The sequence below is a fragment of the Bubalus bubalis genome, chromosome 8, assembly GCF_019923935.1.
Source record: "Bubalus bubalis isolate 160015118507 breed Murrah chromosome 8, NDDB_SH_1, whole genome shotgun sequence".
Lineage (NCBI taxonomy): Eukaryota > Metazoa > Chordata > Mammalia > Artiodactyla > Bovidae > Bubalus > Bubalus bubalis.
In genome coordinates, this window is record NC_059164.1 from 69,618,886 (window position 1) to 69,632,024 (window position 13,139).

At 42.0% G+C, this 13,139-nt stretch overlaps 1 long non-coding RNA gene across 1 annotated transcript; it reads left to right on the forward strand.

The window, feature by feature from the left end:
* The first annotated feature begins 2,425 nt into the window (after positions 1 to 2,425).
* Positions 2,426 to 4,613, forward strand: LOC123334895. The gene is made up of 2 exons (XR_006553088.1): positions 2,426 to 2,734; positions 4,389 to 4,613. It is a non-coding gene; the product is annotated as an uncharacterized LOC123334895 (long non-coding RNA).
* The last annotated feature ends 8,526 nt before the right edge of the window (positions 4,614 to 13,139 follow it).

The following is a 13,139-nucleotide window of genomic DNA, read 5'->3' on the forward strand; positions in this document are numbered from 1 at the left end:
TAATTTTTTTGTGAAATTTGAGTAAAATTGCAGTATATATAAAAGAACTATTGAGTGTAAATCTCATAGTAAATTTTTTTTATACTATAAAATAAAAATAAATACATTTAAACAACAAAAAAAGGAAGTGCTAATAAAAACAGAAAGCCGGCTCTATTACAGATATTCACATGTACAAATGGAGGTGTAGCTATGATGGGAAATTCAACAGCATTCTAGAAGTTCAAGGTTTTATTTAATGGCACAAAATCTAATAAAGCAAACAAACCAGAAATTCACCCCAGCCAGGCTCACAGCTAAAGTGTATGCTATAATGAAGTTCCAAGCACATCTGGATCTTGGGGTTAAAGAGAAAGAAAATTCAGTAGCTGGAAGGGGGGCAAACAGTTTTATTTAAAAATCAAAGCAAGTTCTTTGATTCAAAATACTATCATGAAAATAGGAAGGAAAATGATTATGAACCAATTTTTCTAAGGGAAGTGATTTCTAACCAACAATTGGTTCTTATTACTTCTCTGCCATCTCTATAGGCAGCATTAAAGAAAGGGCCTCATTTTTGCCTGATGATTGTAATGATTATCATCTCATCTTAAACAGAGATTTTCCTATTTGGTCACCATGCAATCTAATACTGACAGTGCCTTGGACTTGAAAAACGGTGTTCTCCTGTCTAAGAAATGGGAGGCCAGAGAAGGCACAGTGGTTCTGAGCTTCACTCTAAAGCAATTATGAGCCCTTCACAACCCTCAGACAAGAATTGATTTTTATTTTTAGATTATTAAGCTGTGGGTATAAGGAAGTCAGGATATGTGACCCAGCATTGACCTTGTCAACTGAATTCTTGAATTGATTCAATATTGAAAAGGAAAACTTTTAAAGAAGCATTTCTGCCTTATAATCTCCCAAATTTACTTTGCTTCTTTCCCGCCTTTACAAAAATCTTCATGTTCATAAGGACAGATGAATAAACAGGACATAAGTACAGGATATTGGAATATCAGGATTAATTGCAATGTCCTAAAGCAATTCATGGGGTTGCAAAGAGTCAGACACGACTGAGCGACTGAATTGAACTGAACTGAAAGAAACCTAGAAAAAGGGAAAACCTCCAAAAGGTAGTGATATGTTAGATCTGTTTCATGCGTGCTAAGTCACTTTTATTGTGTCCGACTCTGCGACATTTTGGATTGTAGCCCACCCAGCTTCTCTGTCCATGGGATTCTCCAGGCAAGAATCCTGGAGTGGGTTGCTATCGCCTCTTCCAGGGGATCTTCCAGACCCAGGGATTGAACCTGCGTCTCTTATGTACCTGCACTGGCAGGCAGGTTCTTTACCACTAGCACCACTTGGCAACCTCTGTTTCATGCCTTCATCAAATATATTTCCACTCATGCACCCAGAACACCAAGGTGTCCAGCTTTTATACTCATATTGTGGGTACTTATTTTACTAGTCATTTCTAGAAGTAGTGGTGTTTACATATACCTTTATATTCTGAATTTAATTGCTTTAGTAAGCTGAAAAGGGTCCTCCAGCCAGATTCAGGGCCCCGCCCAAGAGGCAGAATGACGGTGGTGACTCTGTGACCATTCGGGTCACCTTGCTTCCTTCTTTAACTCCTTGGAACAGCTCAGAATGTGTCCAGATTGAGCCAACTTCCAATGTCTCGAGTGTGGACTCTGGAGCCCACTAGCTTCCTCCCACCCCAACCTGAGCCTTAAGCAGGCCAACACCCTCACGGTTCCCTGAGAACATGCTCTGTTCATTCCTCACTTAGGTTCTCTTCTGGAAAGTTCTCTATGCCTGCAGCTATCCAGCTCTTACCAAAGTCTTGTGTGCTTCTCCAAACCATCTACCCCAGCTTTTGCTTGTTTTTCTGTCTTCCTAGCCTCTGTGGCATTTCTGGCAGGGATGGCCTGGCCTGGCACTTGATAGTTACATGCTCTTTTCAATTGTGTTGCTTCTCCCCTAGAGAAAATCTAACTTCTTTGAGTCTCAGATTCATTGTCTATAAAATGATAACATTTGAAAAGTTGTTGCGAAGATGACAGAGCACAGGCCTGGCTCGTAATAAGTGTTTATGAGGTCCCCCACTTCTTTCTAAGGACTATGTCCCATTTCTGCTGGGTCTTCTTCTCTACCTCACAGAGTAAAATAAAATGTTTTGGGGTGTTGTTATTATTGAATGGTTCTGCAAAAATCAAACCATTATGCTGTACCTTACTCTGTTGTAGGCAGACTATGATTTTCTTTGATTTTTCTGGAAGGGAAGGGAACAGTCAAATGTTTGAATGGGAATGACCTGGTCTGATGTTGGGTGAGCCTAGAGAAATGATAGAAGCCAAAGCTAGTCATGACAAACACTCTAATTCTAAATCTCAGAGGTGTCTGTTAGATCAGCCAATGCAAACTTCTCATATTCCTGAGAATGACAATCTCTGGGATAAACGGTGATGGGTAGTTCCAAAGAATCACAAACACAATATTTTCTATTTAGAGAAAGGAGATCATGACAAGAAAGGGGTCCGGAGGAGGTGTTGACACGTCCTTCTGATGAATGTTTGAGAGACCTGGAATGGGTTAACTTTCTGAAGAGCTGTGCCCTTGTTATCCAGACTGTTGACTCGACAGTTACCCCTGACTCAGGACACAGCGTGCTCCCTTCATGACCCTGCCCCTGTAGGGCCTCCCAGCAAAATGGAACTTCGGAGGCCATATTCCCGCCAACCGCGAGGTGAGTACACCCTCCCAATGATTGCACAAGGTAGAACTGCACCAGCTCAGCAGGCCTCCTGCTAGAAACGGAAATCAGAGGTTTGAATTCATATTTCATGTTCATTGTGTTTGGTTTAGTCTGCGAAACAGACTAAAGTACAACGCATGTGCATACATAAATGCTATAAAATTAGTGCAGACAGCTGGCAAATCATTAATTAACAGCAGTAATGGTCTTCAAATAGCACTCTAGGGAGGCCACAGAAAGAGGAAGTTCCCTGGACCTGGTTTCAGTTTTGCCCATGACCCGAATTCATCCCCATAAAATAGAGGGGAGGTGGGATGGGACAGGGAGAAAAGCCACATAGATGCCCCTATACCATCTTCTAGCCCCTCTTCCTTCAGCAGCCTCCCAAAAGACAAACAGCAAACAAGCCAGACCACCCCTCTGCCTGCAGGGCATCCCCCCAAACCAGACAGATGCCAAATGAGCAGCCGGCACGTGAGGATGTGCCTGGCACAGGATAATTGTGTCATAAATATAATTAAAGTCAGCAGGAAGACCATTATGGAGAAAACCAAACTTAGAAAAAAATTAGTACTAGTGAAGAAAATATCATACATTCTTTTTATTTCAGTCTAATTTTGTTTACATGATTCATACAGTTTCCAAGAGGACCCCTGGAGGATATTAGGCTGGGACCACATGCATAAACATTCATATATAACATGTAAATTAGAAACAATCTCAGGATTTATATAGAAATTACAGCCACTTCTAGCAAATTAATTCAATGACAGAAAAAGGGTTACTGTCTCTCTTCAAATCAAGAGGGGGAAATATTAGGCAAAGCAGATTTATTTATTCAAGAGGCTTGTTCCTTGCCAGGAGCTGATGTCCCCTTGGCCTGAAGATTTCCATTTTTTTTTATTGGATATGCATTGGTGATTAAATTTGCTTTGAATGCGGGAGCAGTCCATGAGGACCATGGTGGGTGGTTTTAAGTTATAGCATTGCTAATATAGTCATAAAGTCCATTAGGCTGCAGGAGTTTGCTGAAGGGAAATGATGGAAGAAGGTAAGTAGCTTGAGTTAAAATATTCAAGAATATCAGATCTTAGAACTGCAAGGTCCTGGAGTGCAGGTTACCATTTTATAGATGAAGAAACTGAGCCCCAGAGAAGAAGGGTTCTGTCCAAGGAAACAAAGAAAATTTACAAAGCCGGCCTAGAACCCAGTCTTCTCCCCTGTAGCTGAAGGTCCTCAATGCTTTCTCAATCCATGCCTCTTCCTTGCTTGAATTCAATGGACAAGTGACATTTGAGTACCTCTTCTTCTAGGCTATTGTACTCATACGTTTCCCCCATGGCTTAGCAGTAAAGAATCCACCTGAAATGTAGGAGATGTGAGTTCAATCCCTGGGTCAGGAAGCTCTCCTGGAGAAGGAAATGGCAACCCACTCCAGTATTCTTGCCTGGAGAATCCCATGGACAGAGGAGCCTGACGGGCTACAGTTCATGGAGGTGCAAACGAGTCTGACTCGACTTAGCAACTAAACAACGCAATAGTGTTCCTGTGCCTTTGGCTGGTGATTTTGCCATTGGGGACTGTAGCAGAGGATTTGTCAAAACAGCTCCAGTTTTCACCTTCTCTGTATCTATGTCTTTCTCAGGATGATTCTACAGTCCGTGAATCTGGGCTGGGCTTGTGACTTGCTTTGGCCAATGGAACACAGTGACTCTTCAGTTCTGAGCCCAGAGTCTAAGGAGCTGTGTGCGCTTCTGCTGTTCTTTCCCCAGCTCACAGCGTGAACATGCCGCGGTCACCTGCTAGAGGGATGAAAGAGACACATAGGTAGGGTTCCCAGACTCAGCAAATATTTGGGACGCACTTATACTCAAAAATACACATATATTTTATCTGAAATTCTAGTTGAACTTGGTGTCCTGTATTTTATTGGTTAGTTCATGTGAAGAGATTCCAGATGGTTCTATTATATAGTAGTCAGCCAATCCCTAGACATAGATGAGGGCCCAGCCAGGGTCAGCATGTATCTGCCCTCCCCATGCTGACATAGGTGCGTAAGTAAGCCCCACACAAATCAGAACTCCCCTTCGACTCATGAGCAGAAACAAATATTTATTGGTGTGTGATACTGAGGTTTGGTGGTCGTTTATTACGTGATATTATTGTGGCAGAAGCTGACTACTTAGAACTATCTATAAAAATTATTCCAGGAAAAGGAGTCTGATTTGGGCTTCAGGTGAGGATGATCTAATTGTGATGAAGCCCTGTGAGCAAACAGAAATGGCAAGAAAAACTATACCGACATACATTCCAAGGCTAGAGACTCAATCCATAAAGATACATCAGTAGAATGTGTGTCTTATGCATATTTCTGCCTTTTGGGGATCTTACCATTGTTCTGATGGTTTGTTTTAAATGACTCACTTTGTGGTTATGTCTTTGTCACAGAAGAACACACCAGAATGAGATCACCTGGCTTTTCTGACTTCTCAAGACCTTTGACATGTTTTCTCTGGACTTGTGCTTCTTTGTGCTATTGCTTTCCTGTCTTCACATGTCTCCTGTCCTGTCCTCCAGGGAGGCAGGTGATTTAAGTGAAGGTTTGCTGCAGAGCCCAGTAATTGTACCTGATCTCTACTTACAGTTACATTTTTCAAATGTCAGCTTCACTTATCAGAGGCCCTGCCATTGTGTAATATTTTGTACTTTCCAAGCCCTTTCACATTTCTTGCAATCAGAGCAGGGGTTGAAATCTCTCTTTTGCAGATTAGGCAACCGAGGCTCAGATACTTAAAGTGACTTACCCAAGGTCACACAGGCTAGTTAAAGGCAACATTAAAACTCGAATCCAAGTTCTTGTCTCCTAACCCTGGACTCTTTCTGGTATGCTCTGCTGTCTCCTTCATCCTGGGGTTTTGGATAATTGATGCCATAGGCCAGGTGTTCAATGGGCACCTGAATAATGCTTCTGTCTAGGACTGACTCAAGTGGAAACAGGACATTCTTAAAGAGGCCATTAGAAATCCCCAGACCTCCACTAAAGCAAGGTATGGTGCAGGTGACTGATGATTGTATAAGTGCTTTCACCTTGTAATAACCAGTCTCAGCCTCCAGAACAGAGTTCTACATTGTGGATTAATCACTCCATATCTCTGTTTTAAAATCATGTTATGGTCATTTAAAGGTATGTTTTAAGACGTAATGTTGTGTAAAGAGGCATGGTCCATTTAAAAGTTGGGCTGCTTGCAGGCTGCTGGTTGAGAACAATTGAATGCAGATGAAGGGGAAAATACAGGATATTATTACCCCAGGAAACATTTTTTTCCTCCAGATTTATAAAGTATTAATAAATGCCTGAGCCACCCACACAAAGGCAGTATTTGCCTTGATTCTCTGCTTCACCTGGATTCTGGAGGATCAGTGATGTTATTACCAGTCTGAGGGTGAGCAACTATCTTGAGTTGCCCTGGACTAAGGTGCTTCTTAGGCTTCCCAGGTGACACAGGGGTAAAGAATCTGCCTGCCAATGCACAAGATGCAAGAGACACCAGTTCCATTTCTGGATCAGAAAGATCCCCTGGACTAGGAAATGGAAACCCACTCCATTCTTGCCTGGAAAATTCCATGGACAGAGGAGCCTGGAGGGTTACAGTCCATGGGGTTGCAAAGAGTCAGACATGGCTGAGCACGCACAGCCAAGGTGCTTCTTGGGATGAGGGACTTTCAGTGCTAAGACTGGCTCAGTCCCAGGCTCCTGGGTTGCTCCATCACCCTATTAGATCCTCCGGAGAGCCCTTTGATTTGCACTGATGGCACCTCCTCCTCCTCTACCAACTCACATCTCCCTTGTGTGTTCATCCTACACACTAGAATCCTTGTGCAGAGGAAACAAAATGTGTCTCTGCTGAAAGAATGAAAGAACGAATGACTTTTTTTCTGGCTCTTGGAACAGGTCTGTCACTTAATCAGGAAGGGAACTAGGAGCCTGACTCAATTACTCACTGATTGTTTTAAGTTTTACCGAGTCATTAATTCATTGCTCTGCAGTTTTCTCAACTGTAAAGAGGGGCAGGGGCTAAGGTCCCTCTCTGTTTTATTGTGTAGGAATCAATGGAGTGAGTCCACTCTGTTCCACCTCCTTTCCTCCTGATGCCCCAGGAGTCTTCACCAGGCCCTCTTGGAGGCCTCTCTTTCAGCTCAGCCCAAAGGATGAAGCCCAGCTCAGGGTCAGACAGGAGCCACAGTCTCTAGGCTCTTGCTCAGGGGTAAATCCTTTAAGTCAATGTTGTCTCATAAATTTTCCTGTGATGATGGACATGTTCTATGTTGGACATGTCCAATATTATAGCCACTAACCACATGTGACTATGTAAATTTAAAATAAATTAAAATAAAATGAAATTTAAAATTTAGTTCCTAAGTCCCGATAACCACATTTCAAATTTCAAAACACATGTGACTTATGGCTGCCATATTGGACAGTATATAGGACATTCCATCATTGTGAACAGTTCTATGGTACACCACAGCCATAGAGGGTAATCTTGACTATGTTCACAGTAACCCAGATGGTAGCCAGGGTAGGAAAAGGAGCAGGAGGGTAGAAAATGGGAGGGATAATTGCCTTTCTCACCACTATACTTTATCTCTTGGTTTGGGATCATGGGAAAGATGTAGCCAGTTTCCTGGAGACAGATCATCTTAAGTCTTAAATTGGTGGTGATCTTAAAAAAGTGTTCATGTATGGATGTGAGAGTTGGACTATAAAGAAAGCTGAGCGCCGGAGAATTGATGCTTTTGAACTGTGGTGTTGGAGAAGACTCTTGAGAGTCCCTTGGACTGCAAGGAAATCCAACCAGTTCATCCTAAAGGAGATCAGTCCTGGGTGTTCATTGGAAGGACCGATGTTGAGGCTGAAACTCCAATACTTTGGCCACCTGATTTGAAGAGCTGACTTGTTGGAAAAGATCCTGATGCTGGGAAAAATTTAGGGCAGGAGGAGAAAGGGACAACAGAGGATGAGATGGTTGGATGGCATCATTGACTCGATGGACATGGGTTTGGGTGGACTCTGGGAGTTGGTGATGGACAGGGAGGCCTGGCATGCTGCGGTTCATGGGGTCGCAAAGAGTTGGACATGACTGAACAACTGAACTGAACTGAACTTATAAAAGTTAATAAAAAGAATATGTCCTTTACTTCATAATAAAAATATGCCTTCACTGACACCAAAACAAAAGGACATGGTAACTTTCTTTTCCCCACTACCCCCGAATGGGCTCATTCTTTAGTCAACTATAGAAAGCACCAGAAAATAAAATTTAAAAGCCAAATGTAAAAGGTGTGGCAAGTTCTTTATTTTTGCAAGGATCATGATTGAAGACTTTTTCCAAGCATCTTATACATGGATACTGTTTTATTTATCTTTGAGGTTAAGTAAAAATCAAAATGCATGGTTAATTGTTAAACTCTTGAAAGCACCATTACTGTCCTTGTTTAGAAAGTAAATAGTGAATGCTTTGTGGAATTAGAACCCCAGTGACAATGTTGGCAATGAAGAAGTGAAACTGCAGGAGTAGATTCCTAGCTCCATCTATGCCACTAGAAGCTGTGTGACCTTCGGCAAGTGACTTACCCTCTCTGGGCCTTAGTTTTCATCTTTAGTTGGAGAAAGATGGCACTGAACTGGATCTGTGATATCTTTATCTTTCTGGGATCACTTTTGTGACTGTGTTTCTGACTTCTGCTACAGACATTAGAGCTTATACCTGTTATCATAGCCATAAACATTGTTTCTTATTAACATTTATAGATCATTGGTGTTGTCAGTTGCCCCCACTTACAGTTCCCATAATCAAACCTTCAAGTGTGCAAGGCCTGGCAAACCTCTAGATTTTTTGGAATACTCACGTATGAGGATGTTCATCATTTAGCTGTTCTTTCAGAGTTAGAAGCAAACACATTTCCCAGAATAGAGGCTCCAGCAATCTGCATTTACGCAGGTGAGAACAGAGACTCCACCCTACTTCCAAGTACAGCCATGGTGTCACACAAACGAGGATGACTGGGAGCTGGTTCCTGCTTGGCCATTCATGAACCGCACGCCCCAGGACGTGTTCCTTCTCTGAACCTCGGTTCCCCATCTGTAGAGCAAAGATAATAACATGAGTGTAGGCAGGCTGCTATACCAGGCAGCTAATGAGCCTCAGATCTCAGGGCCCTCATCTGCACAGCACCCTTTCAAGACCCTGGGCTTCATTTTGACTTTTTGTTGTCGCTTCCTGATCTGTTCCTCAAAGAGGGGCCCCCAAATTTTTGAGCTTCAGGCCCCACAAAACTTGGTTGGCAGTATTTAAAAAAATGAGATGGCACCAGGTAGGCCGCTCTTTCTAAAAAGAGATCACCCATCAAACAAGATCTTGCCAAGCCGGCAGGTCTGGAGCTCTTCTATTTCTTCCAGATGCCAGCCTCTTTCATGCCCCAGCACACCTGTGGGCCATGCTGGCTTGCTCCTCTGGATGTCACTGGTGAAGTGACACTGCCCTGATCCTGAGAGCCACTGGGCATCATGGTGCATGTTCTTAGCAGCTGCATAATTATGGCATCTGAAAGCCAAAAAGCATTGCTGGGGACACTTTACACTCCCCCTCCCCACAGATGTTCTTTCCTCTCCTTTCCTTCAAGTTCCTCTCATATAGAGATCCCACAGTCTCCTTTCAAAATCTGGTCTGGTATGATGTCATAGGTCAGGCAGATCCCCTGGAGGAGGGCATGGAAATCCACTCCAGTATTCTTGCCTTGAGAATCCCCATGGACAGAAGAGCCTGGTGGGCTACAGTTCATGGGGCCACAGAGTCAGACACAACTGAGCGACTGAGCATACACTTGATGCCATAGATTCTTAAGAACCTCTTTCTTAGGGTTAACCCTAATTTCTCTTCTAATTCAGTTATGATTATGCCTTTAACTTTTTTATTGTTTTATGTAGATTACACAGCACTTTCACAGATATAGTCACTTGCGGCTAGCTTAGCATCCTCCTTTTAGAAATAAGTAACTGAGGTTCAGGTGGTTCCTGGAACCCCAAAAGGACAGTTCTATCTCTTATCCCCATTGTCATCAGAGGGAGTACTAGGCTTCCCAGATGATGTTACACAGTTTGTGAGGGAGTCAAAGCTTGGAAACAGCTTACCTGACTCTCGGGTTGTTTCCGCTCAGGTCTACTGTCTCTGCTTCTGTCAGCTGCGCTAGCTCTATTATTAGAAACCAACTTCTTGGTCACTGGACTCAGAGTTCTCAGTTTCTGTCCTTGGCGATGGTCCCAAATTCCTGCAGGTGCTAAGGGAGGGACTTATTTATGTCTCAACTCTTCACATACATGACCCCTTCCATCCCCTCCATTATTAAAAAATGAACTCACAGTCCATTCTTTCTGCATTTATTCACAATAAAATTATTTATTTGGTACTTGTTATGGGCATGGCACTCATCCTATGCAAAAAAAAAAAAAAAAAAAAAAGAAAAAAATGAAACAAAGAGAAAAGAAAGCATGTTAAGAGCCCTAAGTATAACAAGTGACATCAGCAAGATGGTAGCATAAGAAGCCCTGTTTTCCCCATGGGACACTAACTTAACCACAATATATGGACCAAATTTCCTTTGTGAGAATTCCTGAAAAGGCCTAAATATCCTGTTTTCTAGGCAAAGGGAATTTCTAGTTTTTCAGTTGAATAGGCTACCTAACACTTATAGTCTTTGGAGAAAATAATCTTTTGATTGCTTGCTATGTGTCAGGCACTAAGAGTTTTACAGATATTAATATAATTTTCACCCCAGTTCCTTGAGGTTGTGGATGCTCTCTTATTCTCTTTATGCCAATGAAGGAGAGAGAGACATAAAAAGCTATAAAACTGGCCCAGGGTCACACAGGTGGCCAGTGGCTGACTCAGTAGAGAATCAGTCTGGCCCCAGGGTCTACACTCCAGATTGTGTTTGAAACTAAGAGTTGGCACAAGCTGGGCACATTTCTGTACTGTTCAGTTGAACAGATGCTTGAGTTATGCTGCTTTTAGGGATCTGCGTTTCAAAACAAAGATGTGGTCTTCAAAGGAATAATTGAATTCACCCGGTCTTAACTCTTGATTTAATAAACAGAAGATGGAAGGAAGGAGCTGGTTTAAGTTTGGGGTCTCCATCTTTGATCCTAACTCTTGATGGATTTTTCCAGAAAAAAGAACCAAATGATCAATTAAAAAGGCTAACAATGACAGGGAGAGGTCTTTAAGAGTAAATATTTCTCACAAATACAATCTCCTTGGTCTAGAATTTCACTCTATTTGCACATAGAAGTAGGAACTACTTTATTACTCCAGGCACTTGGATGTTAGCAATCCATACACTCACACTTGTAGATATTTAAATAGACACAGGTGGAGAGATACTCATAGTTCCTAGATTTTTCTATAATTCAGAAAGAAATAAAAGTTCAGAAAATATTTAGTTAATGAATAAAATTGAAAAAAATTAGAGAAATCTGGGTGGCTTAAATTGAGAGACTACTTTTGCTCATATTAATTAGAGAGAAAATAAATATCTCCATTCTGTGTTTTGAAGGTAAACCTCAAGAAGGATGCATGTGCAAAGATTTAAGTTTGCTTGTGGACAATATGGCATAAGCTCTGATGCCAGAACCCAGGAGGTCTATGAGATTTTTTTTTTCCTGAAAGACTTGATGCCTTTGTAAAAGAGACTACATAAAGAAAACCCAGACATTTCTGAAAGATCAAATGTTTGTCAGCACCTCTAATGGAACAATAATAATTAATTTCCCAGTGCAGTAAAACCATATAATTAGAATGGGTTGGGGTTTTTCAAAATTTTCCAATATGGGATGAGCAAATGGAAAAACTTTCTCTTTTTTTTTTTGTTTTCAGTCTCTTCCTTAACTATTTTGGAGTTGGTGTGAAATACCAAGAGGAAGTGAGCCCATCTGTTTCTGATACTTTCAGGCTGGATGTATCAGAATATTTTGTAGCAGTTATTTGATGTCTTGTATGCCTCTAAAGTATTTTCCATAAGTTTGAAGCCTGTGTCTTTACTGTCAGGAAGTTTGTTTTCATGGCGTTTTAGTATCAGTTTGATGCTCAGAAACGGAGAAAGGAGTTAATTGGTCAATTAAGTTTCGTTGATTTGCATGCTGGGAGAACTTTCAAGGAGAAACAAAAGTGAATGGAGTTATATATTATTCTTATTATTTACATAGCTCTTCCTCTCCCTTCTTCTGTATCTTATGGCCAACCCTCTGTCCCGGCTACACTTCTCCTTTATGGTAGGAAAGGGTGATCCCACTGGGGAGACAGATAATGGGGGATCTCAGAATGGAAGAAAGAAAGTTGGAGACCCATCTGTGCGTAAGGGTCAGGAGGAAGGGGAATGAGGCGGCCCCGCGACGACTCAGCTGTAACCTGTACTACCCTCATACGCTTCTGCCTCCCTGGGCTTCGCGTCGGGAATGTGCGGGTCGGTGGGGGAGGGAGCGCCGGGAAGGAGACCTTGCTCTGGGGATCACTTTATACCTGCAGGAAGCACTTCAACGTGCTAAGCCCTCTTCCTGAGCCCTTCCACAGCGGCATCCACTTCACCAAGAAGGTAACAAAGCCCCCGCCCCCATTACGCTAGAAGCCACACGCTCGCGGGTCTCCCTCTACCTTCCCCGAAACTGGTTAAAAGGGGCGTGGAAGATTCATAATTCAGTTCTGTCGCTCCTACTCTCTATTGGTACTTATGGCGGGAATTCAGTTCTACCTAGTTCTAAAATTGGTTATAAAGACAGAAAACGTCCAGGCTTGGTGTTCATTGTCAACAAATCTACTGGGCATTTCCTAAGGTAATATTGGTTGGTGCCAACCAGGATACACAACTGCACGGTAGGACTGTTAGGATTAGATTCTATACTAGGAATGACTGCTTGGCAGTCCAGGGGGCTTCTCATCACCTCTATGGATTGAATAAACTGTGGGCTGACTTGACACTAGGTAAAGAAAGGATCACTTTTTTTTTTTTTTTTTAAGCTCTAAGCTGTCTTTTTCCAGTAGTGGAAAGGAAATAAGGAAATCATTACCTTCTTTAACTTAGCTTTTATTTTTATTTTACCTGATTACAGCGCTTTTAATTTCTCTTCCTTTTCTCTTAAGTGATGTATGATCATCACTGAGAATGAGTGCAATTTGAATTATTGTAATCATATTTAAGACTATAGAGTATGATATATTTTCTATATGTACATATATGTTATCTGTAAATGCATACAAAAAGAAATAAAAAGCTCCACACCAAATTGAGGAGGAAAAAGCTGGTCTATGGGAACTTTAGCCCTTTTAAGCTTTTAATGTTTTGA